This window comes from Zootermopsis nevadensis, unplaced genomic scaffold, assembly GCF_977971745.1.
Source record: "Zootermopsis nevadensis isolate Lab colony 2312 unplaced genomic scaffold, Znev_1.0 Znev_ptg000022l, whole genome shotgun sequence".
Lineage (NCBI taxonomy): Eukaryota > Metazoa > Arthropoda > Insecta > Blattodea > Termopsidae > Zootermopsis > Zootermopsis nevadensis.
Window position 1 is genome coordinate 16435668 of NW_028259154.1, and position 25207 is coordinate 16460874.

Genomic DNA, 25207 nt, shown 5'->3' on the forward strand with positions numbered 1-25207 from the left:
TACTTCACTTCAGTGTATGGATTTTATAATTCATAGTTAAAGTCCTGGGACTGCGTATTAGGATGCTATTTTGGTGATCTTTATTTAACTACAACAAAAGCTGCGACAATGCTGGATTCATCCACTGCCTCGGAAGCCCAGTAGGCGTGCGTATTCTGCCATGTTGAAATCCAACAGTCCATGGGGAAACAAACATTTGGCTCACAGTGGACACAGAATAAGAGGCTCAGTACACTAATAGGTGCACATCTTAAACCTACTTCTTGGAGAAACTGATTGTCGCTCAGCAAATAAAAATTCCCATCCCCTTATTTTATACGTTCATTGCACGATGCGCATGAAATGAAAGCATACAGTGCCGATCATGTCTGTCTGTCTGTCTACTACCCGCCCGTCCGTCAGCATGATTGAACTCGAGAGTCACTGGACGGAATTGGACGAAATTTGATGTGGGGTTGTGCCATTGCCGACTGCCCTAAAACCGTACTTTTCAATTTCCTACCATCGGTGGTAACAAAGTGGTTTCGACGAAACTCTTATGAGATCGACTAGCTCCACTTGCAGTATGGTCATTCAGATGGTTTCCTTGCTTACCATGGTTACCATATCCTTATTACCATTGTTATCTTCCCGAACTTAGAGGATCCCCCGATGGGAGAAAACCAGCGTGTGGGGTATCCCGATGGATGGGGCAGAGTGCCGTTTATGGAGTGTTGCCCTCAACAACGAGGTGTTTGTGTGGCGGAGCTTAACGGGTGTGGCGGGGTCCTGAGAGAGGCGGATACGCTTTATGGGACGGAGCCCTCGGTTAGGGCGGAACACCTCTGTGGGTTAGGTTGTCAGATTAGGTTGGATTAGGTTGTGGTATGTTATGTTTCATTGTATTTAGTTAGGGTAGATGTGGGTGGTTAAAATGGGATAGGTTAGACATCTTTGAGGACCCATGTAAACTGTTGACATTTTTGGTAAATATATTCCGAATGCTACGCGCATATAGAACAAAATAATTTGTGAAGAAGGCGCGTGGAAACTCTCTGTATTCTGGTATGGATTACACTTTGCAGTCCTCTTATGGATTGCTAAGTTCATTGCCATATTTTCAAGAGTCTTCAACTGAACCTTATTCCGAGCCAGATGAAAGTAGTTGATAGACTTGCATCCTATTCCCGTAAGATTCATCTCTAGTGTATGTTATCCAAGCAGTTCCTTATTTTCCCGTGTCCGGTATGTAAGTGATATGTGCATGAGTAACCTCCCTGTTCCTGAGAGGAGAACATTGGGCTTTAATACAACGATTATTCTCACACGTGTTTGTTGCTTTCCGCTGGCCGTGGTACTGCTATGAATTTATTTGTTTTGTTATTACTGACTGTTTTGTAACTTCCAGCGTTATAATAAAGTATTAACAGTAAAGTTTACATAAAATTAGAACTATCACGACGTTTTTCAGTCTGCTAGTAAGTAGTGTTGTAGTGATTGCCTAGGTTACATACGTCGTAGGGATTTGCTTAACTCGTACGTACAGTACCCGGGAACAAACGGTGTGTTTCGCCTGCGTTACTAGCTTGTGGGTGAGAGTAAAATAAACTCCTTGCCGGTGGGAAATAATGTTTGCAGAATGGATAGTTTGTGGATTGTTTTCTGCTACCCCTCCCAACCCCTTTGATACTCTGCCTAGCACTGGACCAAATGCAGTATTTGGTTTGATGATTAACTGTGATTTAATTTTGAACGATAAATCGTCTCAAACACATCCGGAGAAGTCTGTTTTAAGGAAGGGAAAAGTCGGAGAAAACTGGATGAAAACTGCTCTATACTTCGAAGCTCCATATTTAAAATTTGTACCATCAACATTTTCTGTAAAATTACTCCAAAAACTGGGTTGTAAGACCGGCTTAGTTTAGCCGTGACTGCAGACCAGGGCATTGACTTTGTCACTAAACCATGCGGCACGACTCATTAAACGTTTGTTTCTTGCCAAACATGCGTATTGTTCCTGTATTTGTTCGGCTAAGCAAAGACAAGTTCATTAAGCATTTGGAATGCCAGAGGTGTTTGTGATCCTCGGGGATGCTGGGACATGATCGGTTTTATCAGTCGCTCAGTCGAGATTACCGTACACGCTGTTGGTCATAATTCCCAGACCCAGCAGTTTAGTGCAGCGGTAATATTGTGAACTTGGATTCGGGAGTTGCCGTTTCGAATCTCTGCAGATTTGCCATTTGTTTGAGCATAGTTTAAAATACATTTCCTTGAACGACTACAAACGGGTGCCGGCAGCAGAACATAGACGGACATATTATTTACGTCAACTGAATTCCAAATCGCACCTTCTTCGCCATTTTGGTGAAATTATCGAGTGTCCTAACTAGCTTTACTTTTCTCTTATTCGTGGAAAATAGTGATGAATATTAGATTTAACGCGCGAGACAAATAATCAGTACGCGGACGTCGGAACTGTGCCTTGAAATAGGCCACGACCACCTCGTCCATTATCCTCTTCATGATCTGCAGTTGATAAGAGTGTCAGGTTCGGGAATTCGTTGAGGCTGTATCATGTCACAAGCTGTGCGCAAACAGGGTGAGTCGTGAAAGGGTCACAGACACCTGTTGAAAGGTTTTCTTTCTTCTTTGTTATTCTTTTTCCTTTTTTGTTTGTGTGTTAAGAGAGGAACCGCTGCTCCAGGATGGATGCTGTATTTCAAGTGGCCGCAACTGTCCACCTTGTCTACTCATAATGTTTGAAGTTAAATGTTATGTTTGTAATATTTTACATTCCGGTAGCATACATTCGCTTTGTTATTGTAGATAAGGCCTTCGTAACATGGTTAAAGGGGAGGAAGATATCTGGAATTTTGAGTGAACGCTTAAAATACATTGCCTAGGCCAATGACCTGCAAGTGACACTAACAAAAATTTAGGTAATAACCAGCACGGTGCTTGAAGAACATGTAATGACTGCCCTACAGTAAATAATCTCGTTCTGAAATAATTTGTAAACCGAAACTATAAAACTTATTAATAATTTATTTTAGTGTTAATTAACGGAACTCCTCACTTTTTCAAATTTGCAGGTTATGATTTTTCTTGTTTGGTATGTTTGTGATTCTAGTTTGGACAGAATGTGAAACGAAGCGCTAGTGGCCTATTTTAAGGTATCATCCAATCATTTTTTATGTGGGGATTAAGGGTAAACGAAAAATGTCTGACACGACAATCTGTCGCCGGGCCTCCCAGGATTTCCTGAATACCAATCCCACCGTCACTAAACTGTAATTGCGTAACTAAAACGTAATTTTGAGTGGCGGGGTTGTATAAAAGTATGGAAGTTGTCTTTCAACTGAGTAACCATAAACTTGCTACCGCCATCTTCAACTATAAAGATGGAATCTGAATATGGAGGCAGCGTAACATCCGAACTCCGGACCACTTATTGAGAATCTCGTGGGAGATTATTTCAATAAGGAACTTGGGCAATGTGTGTCAACGCTGCCCTCCATTTTGGGGCCGTTATGGCTATTACTGCTACGACTACTGCATAACCAGACCATCCCTAAAAGCATCGCGTCTGCTGGTGTATGTCTGTTCACGCTTGAGTGTAATGGATTTGTAAGTGTGGAGACATTGGATCCTTGAAGTGGCAAAAGACGAAACCGGGAACTCTTTAGTAATTAATTCATGGGAGGTCCATTTGCCGAGGCCTTTATATGCACTTCAAAAACTAGTATCGGGGGACAACGCTTTCACAACCTATCGGAGGCAGTCACGCTGTCGCCGGTCTTCACGATTGGTCTTGGCAGTCAAGGATCCAGGCGTCTCAGCACAACTACTATTGCTGTATCACCATCTTCATTTTAATATTAAGTGATAAAGGAATCTATATAGTCGATTGAAGATTGTTCTTGGGCTTTTACCCTTAAACGCTGCCCTGCCCAATAGCTCCAAGGCCACCAGATACGATTGCATCCGCTCGGCAGATCTACAGTTCATATCCTGACGTGGGGAGTCAAGAGCCCAACGATTCCTTGCCAGGGATACGACAGCAGCATGTTTCTGCGAAACTACCCGGCGCAACAACCCAGAAGACAGCAACCTGAACTAAACAGCGTTGTCTTGGTGCCAGAGTACTGACGAAGTAAGAACATTAATGGAAGAAACGTGATTTATTAATGACAAAAACCACATTGACAAATTTATATTTTTATTGTACAAAACGTATTTTTTTAAATTTCCATATCACGTTCGTTGTAGACCAATGAGTTTGTCTTGCAGTCAGCCGGCGGGGTGAATGTCCTGGAAGAATGTTGTTTCTTGGTTTCTTCGGTGCTAAAATGTTTACTTCTGCAACTGAACAGGGCTTTCGTTATAATGGACTGTTTTGTCAAGCCATTGCTGGTGGTTAGAAAAGTGGAAGAAGTCTCTTTTATATCTTATTACACCATAAATAACTATCCACATCCTGCAAATTTGTTATTGGGAATAACAGGACAGTAATTTAATTTGTGCAGAAATTTTGAAATTTGAGGTTTTCACGGCATTTGAATGGAGGGATTGAGTAAAACTGGTAGACGAGGATCGTCCGAGAATCAAAGCTTCTCGACTCAACTGATCAAATCCTCGTCTCTCAGATTTCCCACCGAGCGATATTTTGGAGGCGTGTGGTTGTGAGTAGCCTACTGGTTGCCCTGTGGTCTTCATGTGGTTTTCTTCTCGACAGTAATAAGCCTACAGGAAAAATTCCCCTACTACTAGAATAATTCTTCATTGAATTCAGTTATCAAAATAGGCGTAAAGAGTCTTCAGTTTACATGCATATATTTTATAGCAGGCCTAACTGGTGACTGATCACGGAAGAAATGGTCGAATCATACGAATAGATAATTTGTAGGAAAATAAATGCAACAAACTGTTTAGTGTCAGGGAATTTGCAGAGTCGTGAGCATAAATTGGAAGCACTGTAGCTTCATTAGCATTATAGTCACAATAATCCTTCCGAATTAGAAGAATAGGAAATTGGATTGTGGCTACTGGACCTATATTTTCGTTCAGCTGTAGATTTATGCATTTATTAACGATAGGCTTCTACCGAAATAATAATATCCGTCGACCGCTGGTCTATTTAGAAACTCAGCGTCATTACCAAATGCTACCAGATTACCCAGTTGCACAATCGTATTCTAAAACCCCATTTTAATTTCTGTAGACCTGTGATCAATTATCTTTGTCGAAAATCCAGAAGGGAAGAGACCATTTGAGAGGCCTATTCTTATGTGGGAAGATAATATTAAGATAAATATTAAAGAAACAGGATGTGGTGGTTTGGTCTGCATTCAGTTGGCTCAGGGTACGGAGAAATAGTGGTCTGTTGTGAACAATATAATGAACCTTTGGTGTTACAAAGCAGCGGAAAGTCTCTTGACCAACTGAGCGACTGTTGGCTTCACAAAAGGACTCTGTTGCATAAAGTTATTTGTAATCGTCACTTTCGATTCCAATAAAGTTCTCAAGTGGGTAAGACATTGTTAAGAAGATTGAAACCGTACGTTCCTCCGAAACGCCGGTATCAACCCGCAAAACCACACGGCGTCGCAACCCACAACACCACCATAATCGCTGTCAGAATCCCAAATCTCATACGCGAACGGGACGATACTGCCCGCCGTCATTCAACTTGTACGCCTGCCCTTGAGAAACATGAAGTACGCGATGACCTTTTGTGTAGGAGGTTACAGGTTCAAGTTCGGTCGCTCGTCCGTCTTCCTGCTATCAAGACATCATCTCTCCCTGTGGTGGCATAATTAGGTATGTCTGTTGACGGATTGCGTCACCATTGTGTACTGGTTTATGTGAACAGGAATTTCTTATAATAATGAAGTTCTTCGAGAGGCGAAGCGGCCATTGGCTTCAGGACTGTTGGTGTTGTGGTCCGCCAACTACTACGTAACGCACACTTTTAGTTAGCGTTTGTTTTTCTACTATCTCTTATTCCTTTTCATGCTGGATTTTATTTTGAACACTTTATTCTGATAGTACATTTCCATGGTCACTGGTATTGGTGTAATGAAATGGGTAATTAGATTTAGCTGTTTTCTTTCTCTGTTCTTCTGGTACTCCAAAGTATTCCTGATGAGAAAAATCTTGTGTGTAGAGCATGGAAAGGGCCAAAACCGGATATTTGGATCATTGCCGAGTGCACGGATAAAATATTTCCCTATGTCCATGCATGCAACATGTCGGCCAGTAGACCATTTACGATACATAATAGGTCACTATATCAACTGCTTTGTTGACTGAAAGAATTGACCTCGAACCGGTTGTGGCCTATTTAAAGACAGGCTCTGCTATCCTAGTATTCGCCGGTAGAAATATCTCACTCCCCCAGAATAGTCGGTGATGCTGTTGAGATTCGAACCGGCAAGTTTCCAAATATAAGTCCATCGTTATCGTTTCAGTGTACTTGCTTAGCCGTATTTTATTTCACGACAGTTCAGTGGATGGGTTAATCGTGATGGATTAAATAAGGAACGCGGAAGGATAAAGTGTTAGCCTGTTTTGAGTTACAACACACGCTGTTGCCTGAGTTAAATTTAGGAAACTGCTACGAAAAGTCTTAAGTCAGTAAACCCTACATTCCTGCTTGATAGGTACGTATTAAGGAGTCTTGGTTCTGGTACTCATCATCGACCAATTTATTTAATTCTTTTACTTGGCCACTAGTTCGAGATCATTTAGTTTCGACAGCAGGTTCCGAATGTCAGGACTGATGTTCATTTGCATTTGCACCCTTTGTATTTCGTCACCAGAAAAGTGCTTTGATGTCAGTCCCTCTCTTGTGTTATGATGTAACGACTACGTTTCTGATAGGTGTCCCAGAATCAAATTTCAGCTCGGAAGGTGGATATTCTGTGAAGGACTCACTCATAGTTCCAGTTTCAACATTTCCGATTACATTTCTATTCACTATAAATCGATATCGTTGAAAAAGCCTAGTTAAATAGATGCAGAAACAATCTTCATGGCGTAGATGGCTGACTTCTAGGTTGTGGCGCTGTGTAGTCTGGTAGACGTTTACCAACGTTTCAGAGGTATTTTGCCTGCTTCATCATCATGGCGATGACTTACTCGTCTTGATGATGGAGGCAGCAAGGTATCCTGACTGAAACTTTGGTGGACTTCTAGCAGACTTCACGGAGCTATAACCCAGAAGACAGCCATCTTCGTGAGAACCTCAGATGTTACTTCATGCCGTAGACCTGTTGCTTAACCCTTGTGTAGATTTTATTCCCATCTTTTTCTCATTAGGGCCTACGACATTCTAGTTGCCAGGTTACATGAGTTTACGTGCAGTATTCTTGCTGAGACGTTTCTGTTTATTCCATTGTGTAGCCCATTTGAAGTTGAGTCAACTTTAAGTAAAGCAAAGTAAAATACTCATTAGTTTTTCCTCTGTAGATTATTAATGCCCAGGAACTATAAGGTAGTTAGTTTATCAACTCCTTAAACCTCACAGTATTTAGAGTTTTCATATGTGGACAAAATCATGTTAATTGGTTTTTATTCAACTTTAATTTAATTACTTTTTGTTATTTAAACCCACCATTATTCATTTTATAGCATCCAGTTTTGGCTTCTTATACCATCTTTATGTTTGATAAAGGCCTCTTTCTTTGATAAAAACTATTTTATCTAAGCGGGACGGATTTCATTTCTTCGCGGGAAGAATGTTGCAGATGACCGGCTTAGGGGCATGGCGAATCAGAATTGCTGAATCAGATACTAAGTTTACACCGCCACCAGCCTGTAGTGTACGTGGGTTTTGTACCGTTATGGAGAAGAATGCAGGCTTCACCTGGCCAATTAATTTCCTCTCGTTCACCCCTATAGCCCAAACTTGAATTGGTATACGCTTACCTGATATCAATCTTAAGTAGGCCGACAGGATTTTCAGGTCACTGCTCGTGTCATGTAAAGTATGGTGTGAAGAGAATTGAATGTTTTTACAATGAGGATAGAATTTTCCATCGAAATATGTTTCGTGTGAACGATATGATCGATGTGTTATTGTTAAACATCCTGTGTCATGACCGGAACTGTAACCACTGACCTGTGACCGGCTCCGGTGGCTGAGTAACAGGAAGGATACGAGGGGAGAATTTTTTTTTCCAAGGCTGTACTACGATATTGTGTGTTCATGTTCCACTTCCTTGAACACTGCTTTAATTTTTAATCTCATATCAAGGGTTAAAATTGCCTGTTGTTTTATATGGGTGCGAAACATGGCCTGTCACTCAGAGGGAGGGACACAGATTGCAGGTGTTTGAGAATCGGGTGTTGAGGAGGATATTTGGGCCTAAGAGAGAAGACGATGGTACATGGAGAAAACTGCATAATGTTGAGCTTAAAAATCTGTACTACTCCCCCAATATTGTCAGGGTGATTAAGTCGAGAAGAATGAAATGGGCGGGGCATGTAGCACGCATGGATGGGACAAGAAGTGTGCACCGGGTACTGGTTGGGAAACCTGAAGGGAAGAGACCGCTGGGGAGACCTAGACGTAGATGGGAGGATAATGTCAGGCGGGATCTATGGGAGATAGGAGTTGAAGGAAACTGGATTTTGTTGGCCCAGGACAGAGTCCGGTGGAGGGCTTTGATTAATTCGGTGATGAACGTCGGTAAGCCATCTAGTTAGTTAGTTAGTTATCAAGGGTTAAAATGATGTATTTAAATAGGCTATTCTTTGCATACTATGATCTCGGTTCTTTTAGCTTGTGCGAAATATTGCATATTTTGTCTCCATCTTACCTTGGTTGGTTGATTTTGTAATAAAAGAAAAAAAGTAGCCTTTGTTCTCTGCGCTGGTAGAATAATTAAGTTCAGTTGCATGTTCCCATATAATTAAATGCTTAGTGTTAATGAAATGCATTGGGCAGATTGGAGATAATTAACTAATCCTTCACATTTTTTCAACGAGAGTTGTAGCAGATTGTATAATAGATTACCAGAGCCATGTTTCTTGTGTTCAATTTGCTGTCAGCGAAGCATGAGGTTGGCCACACACAAGGCTAGGTCATCTCTGGGGCCTGCGCTCCCATGAGCAAACCTCGGGGGTTTCCCTCCCCTCCATTTTTGCTGGCTTTCCTCCCCCCGGCACACTTGTTCAGTAAATGTTAAGTTCGTATACATAACGCAGTATATCTGGGAGCTTCGTTTTCTGTCTGCTCTTCTTATGTTTGTTATTCTCAGTGTAAACAGAGGCTATTTCCTTAAACAGTGTGAACAACTGATATTAGTAATGGTAAAGTGCTAGATCTTCTCTGTGGTACGGACCGACTTATAAAACAAAGATGTGCTCGCAGTGTTACTGCGGAGTTCCACCGCGGAGACCTGGGTGACCAGGGCGACAGACGACCACTGCGACTTGGGCGACCTTGGCAGCCCGGTGACCGTGGTGACCTGACCGACCTAACAACTGTCGAGCCCGTGGCGAACTTAACGACCCATGCACCATGGTGTTAGAGCGGCCTTGGCGACGTGTGACACTCCAGCTTGTTTGGCGAGTTTGTTTAGTTGCGCTGAGGTCAGTTCTCGTTAGGTTAGGTTGGTCAGGACGATTGGCGTCGCGTTTCTGATGTTGTTCCCAATTACATCCGGGGCTCACCTGTGGTGCATGCAGTGTCTTTTGGAGGCTTCGGGATGATAGGCATCGCGACACTTGGTGTTGGTTTTACCAACATCGTATCCAGTGACATCGCGAGGTTTATCTGTTACAAACATTGCATCTTGCGGTGAAGTCGCTACTTTCGGCTTCGGTTTTACAATTTTGAAAAGGTGGAAGGCAGATCGAGGTTCTCCTGTGCTAGTTATGGCGTCTTTTGGCAGCGTCGTGACGCTCTGTGTCGGTTTTTAGCGTCGTTTCCGATGGCATTCCGACTGTAACCTACGGTAAATATGGCGTCATTTGGAGGTGTCGCGGCACTCGACATCAGTTTCCTAGTGTTGTGTCTTATAATTTTCCTGGGATCATGAATTTTGAGTCAGCTTCGAGATGGCGGTCGTTGCGACTCTCGGCTTCGGTTTGACAGCATTTTATATTGTCTTTACTAACTGCATGCACGCTATAAGTCTTTTATCGGCGTCACAACGCCCGGTGTTGGCTTGTGAGTATCGTGTCGTTTGGCGCCTCGATTATCCTCTTGGTTTGGAATTTAATTCGGCATTACGACAGTAGGTATCGGCGATACTCAATGTCGGTTCGACATTGTCGTGTCGGAAGGTTTTCAAGGTACATCTGCTACACATATATGGAATCTTATGTGATGTCTCGACAGTAGGCGTCACCACAATCTTTGTTGGAATTTCATTTTTTAATAAACACTTCGAAATAAACAACTTTGGTCCAGGCGCCATTTGTTTGATTGTGCTTAGTTTCCTAGCTGCAGGAAATGCCCTAAGCGGGGATCGAACTTAGGACACTTTTACAAAGGTTTCACCTCTTATGATCTCTTTTTCGTTCCAAGAAATCAGCTTGCGAAGTTTGGTGTATTTCGATGTGTCCGTTCCGGAGCTATGAGCGAACGAACATAACTTAAAAATTTATAATTTTGCCACGTGTAAGGTTGTTTACGCGAACTTGGGCTAAAAAGGCTGATAACATGTCGTCACAAATATTTAGATTTATATTCGTACACCATGCCATAAAGACAAAAGGGGAATGGCTCCATATATTCTTATCCTCAGCACGAGAAAGACATAACTGGTCAGCTTCACGTTTGTGTTGATTGTGTGTGTTGGCCAAGAGAACTTGACGTAGACGGCTTTTGGTACGCCGTCATTCACATTTCATTGCTTTATTGGTATGCAGACTCAATTAATTTTTGCTATCTGGTTTTGTATTGTAGGTACGCGCAGTTTAATTTAGGCAATTTGCAGTAACACCTGCATCTTTTATCCTTCACACTAATAAATTGGGTTGTTTTATTTGTAATGATAGTTAACCTCACAATGTGCCTGGCGGCCTTAATTATAAAAAAAGCGCTCACCATTTTAAAAGTTGGCGTGAAATGTGCTACAGTCTAAATTAAACTCCATTTCGTTTCAATCTTTGAATGTGGTTAAGTTATCAATCATAGTCTGGCTGTAAAAGCCTTGCCATTTAAACATGGCTTGGACAGGACGCATTTTATATTCATTGCTTTCCTAAAGTAATCAGTGCAAGCTGAATCTTGTGACGTATCAGGAATGCGTTCTTGTCGTCGTGACGTTTGGTAGCCCCCTCTCTCTTTCAAGTAAAGAGTAATTAAGAACAGTTTTTGCAGTAGAATTCTGTGCATCTGGGAGTTTCTAGCGGCGACCTTGGCAAATTTGGACACCACTTCGTTCGCATTGCAAATATTATTTCAGTTTAAGTGTGTTTAATTTTTCTTTTCGATGTCCGGTCTGGGTATGGAACAAGTACCGCATATTCGTTGTAAAAGTGACAGATGTTCGTATAATTTTAAATTAAAAAAATAAATAAATAGGAGTTAGTCACAAGGAGCATTACAAATATTATAAAGCATGTAAGATTTTAGATTTTAATTGCTCTTTTTGTCTATTTTCGGAGCGTCAGATGCCTGTTCCAGTAACAAAGAACTTTACATGCAGAACGTTGCTGTAGAGTGGTTAGCACTTCTGTTTTGGATTCGGAAGTTCCTGGGTTAAAATCTCTGTCCACCGACTGGCCATTCTGTCACGGCTTTGGTGATTGTCCTCATTTCCTTCAGGCAGACATTGGGATAGCACTTTCGAATTTGTTGTTCATTAATTTGCTGTTGCTTGATGTTACATAATCTAAGCAATTGAAAGTGTTATTGAATGAATTAATAAAAGAAACAGTGATGACTCAATAGCGGCTATAGAAGGGGTGAGGAAAATACTGTCGGCTTGGCGGAAGATATCCGCGTAAAGAAGTTAATCTTTTCCGAGATGGAGCAGTTAATAAATAGTAATAATTACAATGAGAATCGTACTAAGCTAGGAAGTACAGAATACAGAGTTAGTGAATTTTGAAGCTGGTGGAGCATATGGTTACCTCTGGGCTGTGAGGGGGTTAATATCACAGTTAGGCCAATTAATCCGAGTTTACACGCTTTCAGCATATTTTATTTAGGTACCATCCAATCTGTCTCGATCTGTGATTGTGCCGATTTCTTATATCTCTCACGCTGCAGAGGTCTTTCAGTTTGCCGTCCTAAAATGTCAGCTGGACTGCTTGATTTTCTTTTTCACAATTCTCCTTTTCATCCGCCATCGCCACATTCAAGACATTACTGCAGAACATGCTGTTATGGGAAGAAAGGCCAATAACAACACCGGATATGTGTGGGCGGACTCCAGTTGATCTTCGGGATGCAATTTCACTACCTAACTGGCCTTGATATTAATTGACTGCTTGCAGAATATACTGCGGGTATCACAGTTCCACTACAAAAGATTAGGATATCTTTATGAAATGTCACATACTAATTCTATCGAGAAAAGTTTTTGATGTAAAAGTTAAAGGCCTCAAATTTTATTTCGGAAAACATTTTATGCTATAAGACGTTTAAAAATTATAGAAATTTAAATTAAAATTTGTGAAGTTGGTTCGTACTGGGCCATTATTAATTGCCTTTAAACTTTACTCAGAGCAGAACTGAGCTATATAATGAAATATAAGACGAAATATTATTTGACTGAGCAGTATGGTCGCTGTAATGTGATTTGCTGAGAAACAGAGGATTTATATTTGCAAGAAATTAACATCAAAGCCAGTGAAGTGTGTAAAATATCAACGGACGCATTCGGAAAGGCTGTCTATAGCTTCCCACTCTTGTCATAAATACGGCAGAAAGTTAGGACTTGTTATCAGGCGAATGAGATTTGAGCGAGGAGGTATCGACTGTTTATTTTTAAATTAATTAAAGCTCTGAGAACGATGGTTGTGTGCATTCTGCATGTCACTGTTCTAATCAGTGATTACACAGTAATTCCCACTCGTAGTTGGTTCTTTTTGCACATAAATGCAAGTTCCAGGAATCCCGAAGTGTCAGAATCCAAGTGCGCTGTTGCTGAGTGCATAATTACTTGCTTTGATTTGACAACGTACAGAGCTTGGAAACGTGTCGGTTTATTTAGAACATAAAATCAATGTGGTAAATACAGTAAATATGTCTATAACTTCGTACGATTCTTTTAATCCGTTCTGTGCGTGGAATGTCTTTGTAAAATGGGACGTTACATTGATTGTCGCACATTTTATCATCGAAGTTATACCAATTCTGCATGGGCTCCAATCAGCTTGTCCATTTTCTTAACCCTTTAAAATCCAGTGTTCTGTATGTGTGGGTTTCGTGTGATTCTCACTGCAAACATTTATTATTTATTTAAATGGCATTAACCCTTTGATTTTTGTAAAGGCGAAGTGCTGTGTTTTAACCGAAAATTCGTAAATATTATTTAGATTAGCGTTGGCTACAAAAAGTTAAATGATCTTTCTTTTAGAAGTTTTGAACACAAACAGATATCATTAGGATCGAAGCATTAATTTTAAACACTTCCCAATGACAGTGGAAGTTTAGCAGTATATTTTAAACCAGAGTGCTGTATGGGGGTGAGTAGTTAGCTTCAAGCCCCGACCACTTTACTCCAGAGGAAATATCCTCCGGTATCCGTTGGATTGCAGGCTGGGTGGGCCCGAGAGCCAGTCTGGACGTGGCGACGAAGAGTAAAATTCTGCCCTGCCGGGTATCTAACCTCGGCCATCACTAAACTGATTGATCAATTCCAGTTCCCCAAGGATTATGACGTAAGGAAACTGCAAAGAACATGTTTGGAAAACGTGTGCAGCTGGACTGCCGATAACGTCGCTTTGCATAGAGTTGTTTCGATTTTACGCTATTGAAAAATTAATGACTACCGATACTATGCTTTGCTCAACGTTTGAATTTGTCTCGAATTTACGTTTGTTTAAACAAATGGAACGTGGAAAACTTAGAGACGATTGTTTGTTTATTGTATTTAATTTCTGGTCATTAGAAGCGCATCCTCGCCTGTTAATTATAATGGGAAAAATTGCTTCGCTTTGTTCTGTTTTTATAGAAAATGTCTCTGACTTTAACCAGTTTGTTGCTGTACTCCACCAGAGCACGTCCCTCAAGTTTGTGGACGGGGAAGGAGAAATAGTACGAAATATGGAAAATTCTATATGATCATAGAATTTATTGCTTTTATTCTGCCGTAATTACCAATCGTTAAATCAGAGCTTCTCATCCGCGTTGTCTGTTTGGGGTTCCATATTATTTATTGTATCGAGCTTTCCTAACAAAGGTGTAGGTAAAGTTTTGTGATGACAGAAAAATGATAAACATTGTTTGTCCAGCCAGCACTGAGCCGTCCTTCGCTCAGATCTGGTGTTATCGTGATGGCACTGGTCCTGACCTGAGCTGGTAGCTACAGCGTGACCAGTTCTCGTTTGTTGTACAAATTGTTTTATAAGGATTCACTTGGTCTGGTATGTTCTGCCCCTGTGTGATACTGGCTTACACAGGTGTGCGTATGGTTTCTCTCATTATACGTCCTTATCTTTTAACGGTGATTAAATGCCCACCGATAATTAATTTTCGCACTTGTAAGTTTTGTTTCACTGTATCAAACTTTCCTTCGATTCAATTTTTTAAAAATATTTAGCTATTTCACGCACGCCAGCCATAAACTACAAGCGTTTGTCAGTGAAGTAACCGAACAATAAGAGACGTTAAGTAACGAGGAACTTAGTTATGTTAAGATAATGCAATTTAGGAGGGTAAGATGGGAGGAGTGTTTGGTTAGGATGAGAGAGGCAAATACACCAGAAATTTGTTGGGGACACCTCGTGGGAAAGCAGTTGCTTAGAAGACCGAGAAGGAGATGGGGATAATATTAGGATAATAGGTTATGGAAGATGATAGAACTGGCTCAGGATCGTGTCCAGTGGCGGGATTTATTGTTGGGGTTCTGTTACAGCAAATGATTGTTGTTTGGTGGGTTGGTCGATTTGTTAGGGCGATAGGTACGCCAGTAATGTTGGTAGTTTGTCTCGTCTCGATTCTCTTTGAGACTCAACTTCAGGTGTATTGTGTAGAAATAGTTTAATTTTAACTGTATTAACTTCAGTATATTTGGCTTGATTCGTGTAGTTGTACGCTATGGATTTAGTTCTCACTATATAGCCAAGTGGGTTCATGTCGTGAGATAAATTGTAAGCAGATTGCTAGAAGACAGAATTCCAGAAAATTAAACACAGTTTTGTTTCGAAAGGAAGAAAATACACGATTGTCCACGCAGTAGATGGAAAGACCGAATTATTTTTTTATTTATAAGCGTCCGACCGCCCTTGAGGAAGAAGTAACACAGGGGCAGTATGAGGAAGTTAAGACAACGTTTCCTAAAGAGCACAAATTGCGAAGCTCGTCTTTATGTGTATTATGAAGGCGCCGAAAAAGGTGGGTTGATTTGCTGAACGTGACGTTCAGACGCACTAAGCCGGACGCACCCAGCCAAACAGGATTAGAGGATTCGGTGTGACGCGCTGTGCACATCAGTCCAGCCTCATAAGAGCAACTTGAAACACGTGCTACACGTTTGATTTCTTCCGTGAATCCCTCAGTTCTCATGTCCTTGTGAAATTTAAGTTTGTCTTGGATATGTATGTGTGAATAATTGTTTATATAATGTTTACTGCACAGCCTGATGTTAATTATTGTAACTAAAAATGCTCAAAAAGTTAACTTTCTCCCTTTGTCCATAGAAACAGTTAAGGAAGGCATTTCTTTCGGACGAAAAATCGTTAATCGTTGTTGTTATTATTATTATTATTCTATATCCTAGATGTGAGGAGCAGCTAGTGTTTGATGCACGACACTGTTTGTTATTCTGGAGGTTACTGCGTTGAACTTGATGAAATATTTCATCATTCCTTCAACTTCCTCTCTTCTCTGCTCTCGTGTCTTGAACTGTTCTACTCTCACTGTTCCCTTGCCGAAAGGGAGTCGTACGGGAACACGCTCTCACTGAAAGAGAGCAGAGAGAGAGAGAGAGAGATTTTCCGGAAGCCTCGGTACGAAATTGAAAAGCACAATTAAGACAACGTCGGCCCTCCTTCCTAGGCCTCCCCCCCGTTCCATTCCACATCCTTTTGAGGCTTCGAGTGCGTTCGGATGTTCTTCCTGACACAGTTCAATAAGACAAAATCTGTGCCGTCAACACATCGTTTGAATGTCGGTCCCATATCGGAATTGCTAAGTTTTCGCCCAGATATTTCTAGTTTTTTTTTCTTCCCACGATTCAAAATTTCCGAGAATTTTAAATCTCTAGTTTCGTTCGAGTCTTTTGTATGTATGACTCGTTTTCGGGACTTCAAGGGTTCTGTTTTCGGTCCGGAGATTTGAGATTTGTCCTGTGCTATTCTTCACTCTCTCCATACAAATTCGAAGGTAGAACGTTAGATGTAGGTCACGGACACTTCCTTCCTCATCCCTTCCAATTTATCATTTACAAATCCTATCATTCAACGTTACGTAGCCTAACCTAGGTAGTTAAAATAATGTTTTAAAGAACAACGAATGTGCTAGACCTTATATTTAGCGAACACGAGTATAAGTTTTGTTTGTCGCTGCATCATATTAATATCTGTGCCGTTTAATAGCGTTCTTCCTTTTGAAAGGAGAAGCAAGAAAGTGCCGTATCTTCACGAAGTATTGCGCAGTGGATGTCAGACAGTTTGCATCCTATCTAGAGATTTAAAGCAAGACTGAGCGACGGAATTACCAGGAAATTAACAGTTTTAAGCGGATTTAGCATAACTTCAATTAAAAAGGCACGTGTAACGTCTGGGTCGCTTAAGATAAATGAGGACTCATGTTTAAATGAACACCAAAGTGTTTAAGAAATCTTATCACACCTTCACGCGGTGGGATTCCGTCCGTACATTATTAACCGTCGCCATTGTAAAAGCGTCTTTCAGCTGTCCTTGACCGAAGATAATAGTTCTGCTTCTATGACGAAATTGTGACTTTTATGTGTTTTTTAGTATATAATTGTTAGGTCTATACTTTTAAGACTAGTACTGAACCTCTTTCCTTAAGGTAGGTTGGTTGAGGATACTGAAGAAAACATAAGTACGCACTTTTTGAACAAGCTGTCCACTCATGCTCTATGTTTCAGTATTTGCATGCGTATTAACGGATGTCTCCGACAGCACTGTTTGCAAGCCAACGTTTCGGCAATAATTTCTACTGTAATGATCATGTATGCCCTGTATAACACATTACAGGATTCGTCGTAACTTGTGACGCAGTTCTGTTTTTATGATGATTTACTACATACTAGCTGATACGCAAAAGTACCCTCATCATGTATGCATCCTCCATCATTCAGTGTCCTAATTAACATTCAAGCCATTGAAATATTGCAGCGTCGTGAATTTGTAACGTAAAGCATGATTTATGATTTAATGATATTTTAAATTACTATTTATTTTATGAACCTATATAAAAGAAAGCAAACCAAGTCATTCATATGTATTGTTTGTTCGAATGTAGCCTACCTAGCAGGTACAGAGCTTACAGTTGCCATAGAAACTTAATTATAAAGTCCCCGTACTGCAGTATTAAGTTAATATATATGCCCATGTTGCAGTCATATAATATGAGAATTAATTATTCTATAAATATCTGTGACGATGTCTGTTTAATACTCTTCTAGTTATATTGGAAATTTTCGCAGGTGTAATACATTAAGTTTCAGGAATTTGCTTTGCTTCCGTCTTCAGTAATTGCTTGTCATTAACGTAACAGATTTTTAAACGTTCTTTTCTTTTTTCAATATTGGTGGTGGTGGTGGTGATTGGGCTCGAAACCTGTGCTCTCTTAACTTTGTACATTAATCACTTTATGTAGTCTAGGGGTTACAACATGAGCTTAGTGTTTAATATTACTGGCAGCTTTCATTAATATCGAAATTATATAAATTGGCAGTGTCCAACATATCCTGAAGTAGGCCAAAGTATGAAATGGAATTTAGTGATCAGTCCATGCTGAAATATGACGAACATAGGCCAAATGAAAGAAATTCATATATGGTTGCAGATCGCACTACGTATCATATAGTTACTTTGCGCCCATGAATTATATATCAGTATAAATTGTCATCTTATCAAAAAATATAAAGAAGTTTAAATAAAATATATACTATAAAAATATTGACGTTATTGGTGGCTACAACATCTACCTGAAAGCAGATTTATAATATTTTTTCAGTCTCCTAGTATTTACTGAAATAAGCATGTCTGAATGTCTGTCACCTAGTATGTGCGTTCAGTGGTTGTCTGTGTTTTATGATTTCTACACAAATTTGACTTTGTTGGTACATTTTAGGGTCAACTATATATTTTTTAATTCGTAAATTAAAATCGGAGTTATTAATTCATACAGACTGACAGAAAATACTGTTACGTTCTCATTCTATCAGTAGTTCTTTGTTGGTCTGGAGGAAAGGTCTAATTAAACATTACTACTTACTACTACTACTAAATATGTTATATCTTTGTTTCAGGTAAGTGTGACCGTGGTTCTGTACTCTGCTTCTCGGATATTCCTGGTCAGCTGACACCGTGGTAACTAACTCTTTCTGTGGACTATTTGCTCGTAGCTATTTCACGGACACCAAGACTGCCAAGAGTGTGAAGTTTGTTCTTGTGCCGAGTCCAGCCTGTCTTATCTTTGACTGCTATTTTGTAAAGATCCTTGTTTCAAAATAGGGTTGGTTACAGTGGCAGTGCTCAATTCAGGTCGCGTTATCAGAACTTTTCGGGGTTTCTCTCCAGTCTATATTCCGCGACAGATTTCTCCCAAATTGTTACTTGCTTACATTCACAATCTTATTAAACGAAATAAGATTATCACGTCTAGATGCAGACCGACAGCGTTGTCTACTGTCTGTATCGACTTTTGAATTTGCTAGCGTCGACTGATGCGTCCGAGAATAATCGTTGTCCAAAGGAAGGGGCTGAGGAAGACCGCGAAACTGTCCATCTAGACATGTGATCCCCGGCCGAGGTTCTAGCTTCCGGTTTGTTTCTTGATTGCTGTAAAGGTGTGGTAGCGCTGTGTTTGAACTGACGTACCAGGTTGAAGGAAGCATGATACAGAGTATTGATTCTATTCTGACTTCACCGCTTTGTCTTTGTTTCATTGGTGTGTTCTGTCAATACTGGGGAATAACCCATTAGGCTGTGGCTTTAAAGAAGGGGAACACAAGTGAGCAGGGATTAAAAAAATCATAGTAATGAAGTGAGAATGGATTTTTTTAAAAACAGGGGTAGCCAAACCTAGGTCTCAAGTATGGGTCGAGGAAGCCTGTTACGTGACTGATTATATCCTTGAGAAATTTCAGGCTTTCACGAGAGTAAACAATTTTTTTCTGGGTATTGGCGCTGTGTGTAGACTCGTCGCTAGATGAGTCAGAAGGATATTATTACGAACTCATTGGGAAAGTAAGAGTCGTTTAACTGATTATTAAATTCCTCGTCAGAGACCCGAAGGTTTATTACGGTGATCAGAGGTGCCCACCACTGGACCCTGTCCTAAGCCATTTTAATCCGGTTCACTCCCACGCATGCTTTATAAGACGTAACATTATTGGTATTATTACCCCATTCACGTCTAGGTCTACCGAGTAGTCTCCGATTAGAATTTTGTATCGATTTCTTATCTCCTATTCCTGCTTGATATCCCGCCCGTATCACCAGCGTCTTCTTGATCTTATCACAGTAATATTTGGTGAAGAGTGTAGATTGTCGGGGCACCGACTGCATAGTTTGCATATTCTTCATCAGTCCTCTGTTAAATTTTTTTTGTTTTTTTTGGGCCCACCATGTTTCTGAAGTTTCTGATTTAATTCGTGGATCTGAAATGGGCTGCCTAGTTGACGATTTTCGTGATTTTTTCCTCTGTCTCTCCAGGCGAATTCCAGGACAGTGTTCTGAAATAGATTACTTTGGGTTCTTTTACATTCTTTCCTTCAGTCTGTCGCCTATAGCGTCCAATGATAAAATGATTTATGAATTGTAAAGGATATTTATTTCGACGCTATATAACACCTGGAATTGAAACAGCGCGGTTAAATGTACTAAGACTCATCGCAATAATCGCATGAAACTCGCCTGATATATACATTACCGTCTTTGGGTAGCCTAGAGCAGTGGAATTTAAACTTTTTTGATTGTGTACCCCCAAATATATTTTCTCTTCAACTTTGTACCCACAAAGTTGTTGGTGTATAATTCAAGTTATACATAGTATATAATCTACATCTAAAATAAATTAAATAAATTATATTACTGATTATTCAGTGTGTATCATAAAATAATATATTATTTTTTTAAAATTTCACGTACCCCCTAAGATGTCTTCGCGTACCCCCGGTGGTACGCATACCCCAGGTTGAATACCACTGGTCTAGAGTAGGAACCGGGATAGCCCAGTCAGTATAGTGTTCAGAATGTGGGTACTGGCTGGACCACCGGGATTTGATTCACGGCAAAACAGGATTGTTTTTTGTTCGCGGCTGTGTCCATATCGGCTCACCCAGCTTCAAACCAGAGTCAGTACCAGAGTTCTTTGCTCGTGTGTGAAACGACCGGGGCGTGAAACTAACCTATGGTCTCCCTCCATCTTCTATCAAGGTTAGGAATGCGTGAAGCTGTACCTCCACACCCCCCATACATCTGTTTAGCGCCGTGCTTGGGTAAGCACAATGATAACTTTTACTTTACCTTCTCCGTGTTCTCTTTCTTAGCTGCTAAAAGAATTGTCCAACCCTAGTTTTAGGGAACAAAAGTAAATACATTACGTTCATTGGTATGTTGGCAGCTAAAGCACATACACCGCTAGAAGAATGTGTTTAAAAGATATCTGTACAGACTTAATGGACCGCTGCATGGAGGCCGGCTGCTTCCAGGCACAGACACACGCGGTCAACATATTTTTATTTTAAACTTTTGTTCTGTGTGATCTGTTAAATTGCTGAGTGCATTCACACTGGGCTCCGTTCTCTTTCACTGATAACCGAAGATTAGTTCTACTATAAACAATAATTTCGCACCTTTTTTATTATCGATACAAACAACAAAGATTAAAGGTGTTATCGGAATGCGTGAGAATGTTTATTTATTTTTGCGCGCGGGCCGTTCTGAAATTCTGTGCAATCTTAAGCTGAATGCATACAAAGTTCACTTATGTATTTCATTGAGATCTGAATGTTTCCTCATTTACGTTTTACAAAAAGAGCCTGTTTGTCCTTCGGTGTTTTGTTTAAATAAAATATACCGAAGTAATTAAAAATTGCGGTATTTACCATTTTGGTGCCGCGTGATGATCTGTGTGTGAATTAAATGGTTGCAAGATACGAAACAGCTTTAGACACAAAAGGACTGTTATTGTCGTTTGCATCAGGGCTGAAGAAAAAGAAACGAAAATATTGCAGAAGGAATTCTGTGAGACAATAAATTATTATTTGGCCATTTAAGCCTCCGTATTCTGATCATCATGGCAGAATAGTTCTAAATCAAATTCGATATACAAACCTGCTTGTCCTTATGGCGCTTATTTGGCCACAAAATATATTATGGCGTTAAGTTCCCATCGTGAGCGATGGAAAGGAACTGTTTTCTAGAAGGTATGATTTTGGCCATGTTGCCTGCAGTTTTCAGAAAATATAGTCAACCAAAATCTTGCTTCTGCTAAAAGATCTAAAAATGTAGGATTTGAAGTTTTCACGGCTGTGAGCCCGAAGACGGCTTTCTTCTGGGTTGATGCGCCGTGTAGCCTGGTAGAAGTTTACCGACGTTTCAGAGGTCTGATGTAGATATGGACGATGTTGGTGCTGGTGTTTGTTGCCAGTATGTGAAATTGTTTGCATGACAACTATTTGACCACATTTTCTTCAGGCACCGTACATTAGATTTATTTCTGGAATATTTTTCTCTGTACTTATGCTACAAAATGAATAGTGATATTTTTTATATTTGTTGCTATAAACTTTGCCAGAGCTGGATTAAATTTGTGGCTGCCTAGCCATGTTTTTATTTCCCTCAAGTTACAAAGGGCCGCTTTTCTTCTAGTCTAATTTTGGTGCTTATTATATCATGAAGATACCCCTTGGGCCTGATTTGAGACATTGGGACGCACCCCCCCACATTGTATTGTAATAACAACAGGCTTCCTTTTATCATCTTGTAGCTGCTGCTGGCGTCTTACATTAATTAAATAACTCTTTTCTTGCTCGCTTGCTTGCCAGGCCGTACGGTAATTAGCATTGCATTCAGTTAATAATAATCCCAACGGTCTGGTATTCATTACGCTGAATACCCATTTAATTAGCTCATTAGTTGTCTAATTGATACAAGTCCCAGAAGCATTCGGCTCGCTTCTGCTGTAAATAAACTTTCCGCATCTTTAAGTCAGGAGCGTCGTCACGACAAGGAGACTTTAAAAAAGTGAAGTACGCGACGCCGCTCTTCTTTTGTTTCTACTTGAATGGGCCTGTTGTTGTCTGTAACCTAGCGACTGCAACCTGAGCATGTAAGCTCGTTTAATAACAGGAGTTTGACGGGACGAGGGTTTAGGAGACCAATAATGAAGCTACGTTAGCAAATTACAGGGTTTAAGCTGGTTGCTAATGTATCGTCAGGAAGTGTTGATTTTATCAACGTCATCCAATGTTGACAATCACTAGTCTGAACTAATCCTATAATGGCTTTATTCCGTCGGGAATTTTCAAGAATTGATGATAATCCAGCTAAATCCGTGACTGTTATGAACTTCACTCAAAGTAATTAATGCTGTAAATATTGATTTTTCAAAATCTCTGGCATGTGTGATGTGTCTGTCATTTGGAACTAAGAGGGATGACGCGACATAAGCCTGGAGAAAATTACTCATTGAGTAGCTTCATAATTTATCTTCTCCAGATATTTCTAGGATGATCCAAGACTGATAATTAGATGGACAGAGCATTTTGCAGGTGTGGGAAAGGTCAGAAATGTGTGCAGGATTGTAGTCGGACAACCTGAAGGAAAGAGTTCACTTGGAAGACCTAGGCGTAGATAGGTGTTATGAAAATAGGGTGTGGGTGGAGTCGTTTCGACTCAGGACAGGGATTTGTTACGAGCTCTTGTGAACTCGGGTTCCGTAGTAAGTCGGGACTAGCTATTAGCTTCTCAAGGGCTCTGATTCATGGACTTTATGGCGGACCGCATCTGATTTAGCATTATCACGTTTTCGTACATGATTCTATTATGTAAATCTATTATTTACTGCCTCACCATTTTGTCGCTGTGGCCCCCTACCCTATCCTTATTGGTCCATCCATCCATCCATGCTGTCATGTCTTTCATTACAATTGTTGCCCCGATAACATGCGCTTGTTTCCCTTGACGTCATCGCCTATTATGTCGTTTAAAACATCTCTGGGAATTTGGTTTCCGAAGTTCACTGTAAAACATTTCGGTAATTTCACTGATTCCTTCTGTGAGTGACACATATACCATTTATGTACGCTACGATCGTATCCACATTCTTACCCACCCACCATTAATAGCCACATTCTTATAACATTAGGTTCTATATTATTTGTGACATATACAGCTGAATCAGTGTTGTTGAATACGCTAAGCATCATTCAGCGAATACCTTAACATTACCTCTAGTCATGGCCAGTTGTTCAGGTTATCAGACCCTGATCATTAAATTGGGTGAGTTATTGTTAAAAGCGTATCAAAAATATGAATCTGATACAAATTGAACATCGAATATCAGTTTACAGTGTTTCAGAATGCATGGGATTAGAAAGTAGGTGGCCTTTTCAGGGCATGTAACACATGGGACAAGCAAGCGAACGCTGAAGGAAAGAAACAACTTAGAAAACCAGGGTTTAAATATCAGGATAATATTTAAATGGTTAAATAAACAGGGGTTGAAAATGTGAACTGGATTCATCTGACTCAGAATGCGTTTCAATCCCGGGCTCTTGTGAATACGTTAATGAACCTTCGAATTCCATAAAAGGCGGATAATTTTTGAAGGTCTAGAACCAGTGGTTTGTCTGTTTGTGAGTTGTTACCATCGGGATGAAGTCGCTTCAGACCAAATGTAATTGTGGGTCATATTTTAGCCTATAATTAAATTAATTTGGTGCTGTCAGGAAAACCTAGCAATTACAAGTTAAACTTGTAAACAGTTTCTCCTTTGTTCTTGTGAGAAATTCGCCGTCATTTGCTTGTTTGTCTGCCAGTGATAATTAGCACATGCTTACGTAATTGTGTCGTTTCTCCAAAACCGAAAATTTATTTTCCATTTGAAATGATAGTTTAAATTTAGCTGAAATGTTAGTGTTGCCGTAGTTCAAGGCGATGCCAGAATTGTTTCCTGTGAAGGACTTATTGGCTTTATGGATTAATACAGCGCGGCGATGAAATTTACCGTCACATCGATCTCTCGTTCTGGTCGTAATAAACCCTCGTCGGGCCACTCGAAGAAAATATCCAGAGAATTTATTAAAGGCAAGAACCGAAAATTTAGTAAGGTATCCGCAGGTAATAAGGCCGACCGGAAATACAACCCACTGTCGATTTTGGTAATTGCTTGTGCATTTTACCGCATCTCAATCACTTCTTCCCGTTGCTTTTTAGTGATGCCTGCGGGAACTGCTCATTCGCACTAGTGTTCGACTGAAGGTGTCAAGAAGTAGTGTGTTTCACTCAGTGCTCCATTGTTAATAAAAATTCATTGGATATGAGTAAAGATTTTTTTGTTTTTGTTATTTTTCCTGAAAGTATCGATCGCTGTGTAAGAATTATTATATTTCTCAAGTAATAATGATAGAACGCTGGGCTTGTAATTCTGGGGTCCCGGGTTGGATTCCAGGTGGTGCCCGGATTTATAACTTGTGTTAGGCAAGGCCGTGGTCCAGGTATCACGGAGTTTCCCCCGTTTCTCCGTGGCATCACAACAATACTCCATTTTCATCATCATTTGACACTAAGCACACAGAAGAAGGCAACGACAAACCACTTCTGGATCATTTGCCTAGGAAACATATGAACAGGTCCCTATCAGAGGGATCTTGTTCATAATGTCACCAGGGGTCGG

General features: G+C 40.4%; 1 protein-coding gene across 20 annotated transcripts in view; it reads left to right on the top strand.

The window, feature by feature from the left end:
• Window positions 1-25207, top strand: part of LOC110833901 (uncharacterized) — a 442516-nt gene that overhangs the window by 122139 nt on the left and 295170 nt on the right. Inside the window, exon 2 of one of the 20 annotated variants that reach the window (XM_087353372.1) lies at window positions 18612-18672. The exons of the other annotated variants lie outside the window; for them this stretch is intronic. The gene's annotated coding sequence lies outside the window, so the exon portion shown is untranslated. The remainder of the gene's footprint in view (window positions 1-18611; window positions 18673-25207) is intronic. 20 annotated transcript variants of the gene reach the window in all.